Source organism: Phodopus roborovskii, unplaced genomic scaffold, assembly GCF_943737965.1.
Source record: "Phodopus roborovskii unplaced genomic scaffold, PHOROB, whole genome shotgun sequence".
In the NCBI taxonomy this organism is placed as follows: Eukaryota; Metazoa; Chordata; class Mammalia; order Rodentia; family Cricetidae; genus Phodopus; species Phodopus roborovskii.
The window spans coordinates 63,416-69,415 of NW_026126993.1; the positions used below are offsets into that span (position 1 = coordinate 63,416).

At 45.5% G+C, this 6,000-nt stretch overlaps 1 pseudogene; it reads right to left on the reverse strand.

Annotated features, from left to right (window-relative positions):
• LOC127214750 (sodium- and chloride-dependent transporter XTRP3A-like) overlaps positions 1 to 4,734 on the reverse strand; it is a 28,017-nt pseudogene extending 23,283 nt beyond the window's left edge.
• Between the last annotated feature and the right edge of the window lie 1,266 nt (positions 4,735 to 6,000).

Sequence of the window (6,000 nt, forward strand, 5' to 3'; positions counted from 1 at the left end):
GAGATTTCAAACAAAAAGGAAAAGGCAGCATCTTTCCCCATACATGGAACCCTGGGGCATTTCAGTCAGGGTGGGGGGTCATAGTATAAGGAGAGAAAATAGATGGTGAGGATTAATATGGCATCATGTCCAGACTCTACTTATTTTCACAACTATAAGAGGCCTGGAGAGGAAAGGACTGCTTTAATATTCAAGGGTACAGACATCACCATTAGATCTTTTGGATCATGCTTGGTCTAGGTTGGGACAGAGCAGATGCTGCAAGGTCTGATCTCAGCTGAGAAAGAACACCCTGATTCTTCTGCTCAGCTGTGAGGCAAAGTGCTTTGGGGCTAAGATGCTGGCCACTATGGGGACTTAGAAAATAATGTGATATGTCATGCCAGAAACAACATTGGGGTTGTCATGCAATATCTCAATGACATAGGTTGTTCTAAGCTTGATGCCTCATGAAAGAACAAAACCGAACAAACATGTCAGTGCTGGAGAAGGCAGGCAGGTGATCAGGAGAGTGAGATCTAGGGGTCTCATGGGATTGTCAGAAGAAGAAAAATTGTAAATGACTAAGTCACAAAGGATGTGAAGAGAATATTCATGCTGCATGTCACCAATAGGATGGGAAGAGCTTGGAGTAAATATGGGCTATGTCCTGAGTCTGCTGTCCCTGGCTGTGATTTTGCGAATAATACTTTGCCTATCTAATCCTTTTGGGAGTGACCTCATGTATCTACTCTGAGGGGCTGTTAGAAGAATAAGACACCGTGATCCACTATGGATTTGCTTTGCCTAATAGCTGAATATGGAGCATTCACCCCAGTTTGAAACAGGTACGGGTGATGGAAATACAGCAGATACTCCAGCCCTAGGATGAATGGAAACCTGGGCATTTCAACAGAAAGAACGAGCTTAGGCAAATAAAAGGCCTTTGCTGGGTATTTTGGCATATCTGTGGCCTAAAATCCCAACACTCAGAAGGCTGAGTCAGGAGGATCACTGAGTTTGAGGCCAACTTGGGCCGTTCAGCCAGTTTCATGCCAGCCTGAAGTACATAAGGAGACACTTTAAAAATAAAAGCCAAAACAAGAACTAAAACCCCATACCACACAACAGAACAAAACAAAACAAAACAAAACAAAACAAAAAACCAAGGGAGAACCCAACAGTTCTGGGTTGTATTGATTTCCTGAAAGCACTTTGAAATGGGACCCCAAATCCAACTACACAATAAAGTCCCCAGAGGCTGGCTAGTCTGATGTTGAGGTTCCCTCCACAGAATAATAGCTCTGGCATTTGAGGTGGAAGGACTGAATAGCAGGGTGTTTGAATATCTCCATGAAATGACCTGGTACAGGTGAGTGTGAGAACTGGCTGGGGCCTGTCATTTCAGATTCAGTGCTACAACTTTAATCACTTCTGACACCCTCCACTGTCAGCTAGTACAGGGACATGCCAATAACACCATCCATGCCTTCTGACCCACTGAGCCTCTACTCTGGACAGCAAGAGACAGCTCCTAGCATGGACCAGATTCAGTCCCATCACACTCCCTAGCACAACTTGCTGGTTGACTCAGTGCCCCTCAGGATGCACAGATACACCATCAGCCAGGCCAGGATGAGGCACAGTGCTGGCTCCCACTGCACTCCTCCATTCTCCTGGATGGATGGTGAGATGTTGAGTGTTTTCCTGCACCAGAAGTACTGCATTGACGAAGCCTTTTCATACTCCTCGTCGTAGCCTGTGCCGTTACCATTAAGTGGGCAGACAGACCATGGCAGGGGATCCTTTTCAATGAAGTGAGAATCAACAGACAGTCAAGGGAAAGGTCAAGGGCTTGGTGGGATGATAGGAAGCGTCTTTGACAGGAGGCTTCACACCTTATCCTGTAAATATGGGCTAGCCTGGCTTGCGTGAAACAACAGAGTACAGTGGATCAGAGGCTTCCTGGCCTAGTCTTTCCAGATCCTTGTAGCTACCCTGTTCAAAACCAGTTGTAGGTCTAGAGAGATGGCTCACTAGTTAAGGGTACTGGCTGTTTTTCCCCAGGTTAGATTCCCAGTAACCATAGGATGGCTCCCCTTCTGTAACTCTAGTCCCAGGGAATTTGACACGCTCTCCTGGCCTCTGCAGGCACCAGGCATGCATGTTGTACATAGACATTCAGGTGAAACACCCATATACATAAAATAAATAAGATAAACTTTAAAAATAATTTAAAAACAAAGCTGTGAAGGTACTTGAGTTAGAATCTTGAGCAGTGAGCCCATTTGTATGTACAGGCCACAGGAGGGAGACACTGTGGTGTCTGATGGAACCAGCAGCAGGTCCCAGCTAAGAAACAGAAGCCCTCTAAGCTCAGTTGCCTAGCCGACATTCTCTGGGCCCTCTGCTGAGGCCACTCTAATTCACACTGTTTCACATATTTGGCTGCAAATCTGAGGATACCTCTGGGGTCCTTTGCTTGAGATGAGCTCGACGTCAGTTTTTTTTTGTTTGTTTGTTTGTTTGTTTGTTTTTGTTTTTAATGTTCCTGCCAATGAACATGCTACATGAAGAAGCTCTAGGGCATGGAACAACTGAGAGATTTTCAGTGTTCTTCTCCCTTCATCTGCATCAGAAGGTAAAGATAGGGTCCTTATATTTGCTTTGCTAAATGTACCCACTAAGAAGGACCCACACCCTCCCATAAAGTAGAGTCCTATAGAGTCACTTGTAGCTCCTGGGATTGAACAAAAGCTCTCATGTCGTGTATATGGCCATGCCAGTGTAGATTTATATGTTCCGGGGACCTGCATGGCCCATAGAAGTGCAAGTGAAGGTCTGCTGTGTCATTATCCTGTAACCTTGGAAGAGGATTTACTGCAGGGGTAAGGGGGGGGAAGTTCTGTGAAGTATGGAATGCATGGATATTAGAGTGGTAATTCCTGGGTCCTTCTCTTCTTTTTCCATCTGGAAAGAGGCTGATATGGGGGCAGTGGGATTAGAGTCTCTGAGAGTGAAAAGGATGAAGATGGGGGTGGGGTGGGATAGAATGTGACTGGTGGAGAGGAACATTCCAGCGCTTAGTGTGGAATTGTGGCTCATATTTATTTTCCACAAAGCCTAGACCCTTCCAGAATATCAGTAACAAGAATTTAGATAATGCACTGTTTAAAATGCTTGTCATTGAAAATATTCCTGTAGATATTCCAATGAGTGCTGTGGACCTGCTCCTCAGAAATGATTGTGCACATGTGTGTACACACATGCAAACGCACATGCATGCACACGTGCGCACACACAGTGCATAGTTTGGCTTACATTGTGATAAGTAGTGGATCCAGATTCTGTCATCCCTGCTTGGCTTGTGGCTCCCATCACGCTCCCCCCCTCACTGAGAGGGTTCCCACAGGCTGGCGTTCTCATCCTCTACCAGCTCCCCACTTGGTGAGTGGACCTGCATCTTCTACCCTTTTTGCTTTTGCTCTGACCAGAGGTTGGCTTACCTGGAAGGAGTAGAAGAGATACCAGAAGTCCCAGGCATTGATGACGTTGTAGTACATTGAGAGGAAGAAGGAGACCACCACAATAGCAACACCTGTGAGCAAAGCAGAGGGCCATGCTGAAGATCAGATATGTGTCATTTAACCAGTGGGACTTGAATGACACAACTATGGTGAGATCCCCAAACAAGAACACTCTTCCTTTAGGTTTTCATTAGACCTGATACCACACCTATGACATCATCTTGGGAATTACTACCCCTCAACTCTGATCATCTGAGATGGTAGATCAGTAACGGATTTTTGACATCTAAGTGTCAGGTCCTGGGCTCAGTATTTTGTTTATGCAGTTAGTTCACACAAAAGCATTGTCCTCCTTCCAAAGAGCAAACTAAAGCTCAGAGCTTTCCCAAAACCACCCAGCAGAACTATGGAGAAGGGCCAACTACATGCCTGATGTGAACTTGCTCCTTTTGGAGGTCAAGTTCCTGGAGCCAGCCCCATCCATGTGGCAGGAGTGTGACAGACAGACAACACTTACCCCCAGCCAGGTCTGATCTATGAGGTCCCACAGTGTGTATCACTGTGAGAAGTGAGAATTTGCCATTAGGTTGCTCTAAAGTGTGTTCGCTTGGGAGTATTGTCAACCTTTGTCATCCCAAACATAACCAGAGAGCTGTAAGTTGTTGACTTTGCATGTGGCAGACTATACAGGTATCAATAGCATTACAGAGCAACTCCTCCCACTCCACTGAGAACTCAGGCCAGTAAGTGCATGTCAGTGCCCAAGGGGCCAGGCAGCCTCCCCTGTTTTCCAATATACAGCATACATTGCTGCCTCAGCACACTCTGATGGCCTTCATAGCTCTTCATCATGAGGAGGCAGTTTGAAGATGAGTTCTAATGCCCCGGACATATTTCTTCCAAAGATGGAGGAGGTCACATCAGGTGGACCCTTCCTCATTCCTTAAACAATGGCTCAGGCTTCCTGTCTGCTTCCCTTTCTTGGGCATGAAAGGTATACAGAACATGTATGAACACTGATGGCTCTAGATCCTTTGCTTTTACAAACTAGGAGAATCACATCCTGGAGGTGCCAGGGGACAGTGACTGAAGGTCACTCTGGAAGGGTGCAGTAGGCCACACCTGGTATGTTCGCATAGATGCTTGGCTTCTGCATCCAGGTATCATTACGATGGCCCAACACCCCTAAGTGGTGTGGTGATGATGAAATGACCTCACACTCGTGCATGCCATGTTCAGCACCAGGCACACATTAAGCAGGGGGTGGCATTTGTGTACATCCCCAGAGGGTAGGTAGCTGGGACCAAATGAGACATCAGAGGGGAAGGGCCAGCAAGGAGCATACTTGGTGAATTAAATATGGTCACTATTCTTCATTGATCCTTGCACCAAAAGGAGAGTTCTCTCCCCTACCCTATGGGTCTGGGCTGGCCTCTTTGTCCATCAAAATATTGAAAAGAAAAAGAAAGAAAGAAAGAACAGAAAAAGAAATGGCATGTGTATTCCAGAGGCTTGCAGCTTTTCATCCTCATGGAATATGGCCAGGGAACATCATGATTGGGGTCCTCCAGGGTCCCCAGGGGGAGGAGCTACATGCTGGAGAATTGTGAGCCACTAGCTTAAGTACTGGGTGTGTAGGACCTATAGCCACATGAATGGGGCCAGATGAAGCGGTCAAGCATGTTAGGTACCCCACAAAGCTGTATGAGGTGATTATTGTTGCTGTAAGTCACTACTTTCCCCTCATTTCAGTATCTCCACTTGGGTTGCATAAAAGCAAGATTGTATGAAAGAAACAAAAGCAAAAGACAAAGCAACACAAACAAACAAAAAACCCAAAACCCACAAAGAAACAAAACCCAGGACATTTGCTATACAGAGCTATTGAAATTTTACTAGTTTCTCAGGATAGGTTCCAGAACATAGTCATATCTTCAGATCTGGTCTTAATGTTTCCTCAAGGGTTTTATCTTCCCCTCCACCCCCCCACACTTTATAAGTTTACCAGCAATTTATTTTGTGGAATGTCCCTCACTTGCGGTTCTGGCAGAAACAATAAAGTGACCTGATGTCCTCCTCCAGAGGTACAAGATGTCCATTTGCCCCTTCTTGGCAATTCAGACTTTGCTCATGTGGCTTACTTAGGTGGCGTCTGCTAGATTTCTCTGCTAAATCTTAACTTTTTCCTTTGAAGCAGTAAAGTAATTTGGAGGGGATACTCTTTGTTTGGTTTTGGTTTTGTTTTAAAACACTGTCTCATTGTATGGCAAAAGCTGGCAATCTTCATGCCTCAACCTCCGAAAAGCTTTGTTACAGGCTTCCTTGGCCACTGCATTAGACTTGGAGAATTTGATTCCCATTTTACTGTGCGGACGTTTTACATGAATCAATAATTCTTATCATTAGTTGTGTTTTCTCATCCCTCTGCCTGTAACCGGCATTGTCACCTTCAATGTTGGCATTTTCAATCTCTTGTCATGCACAACAGATAACT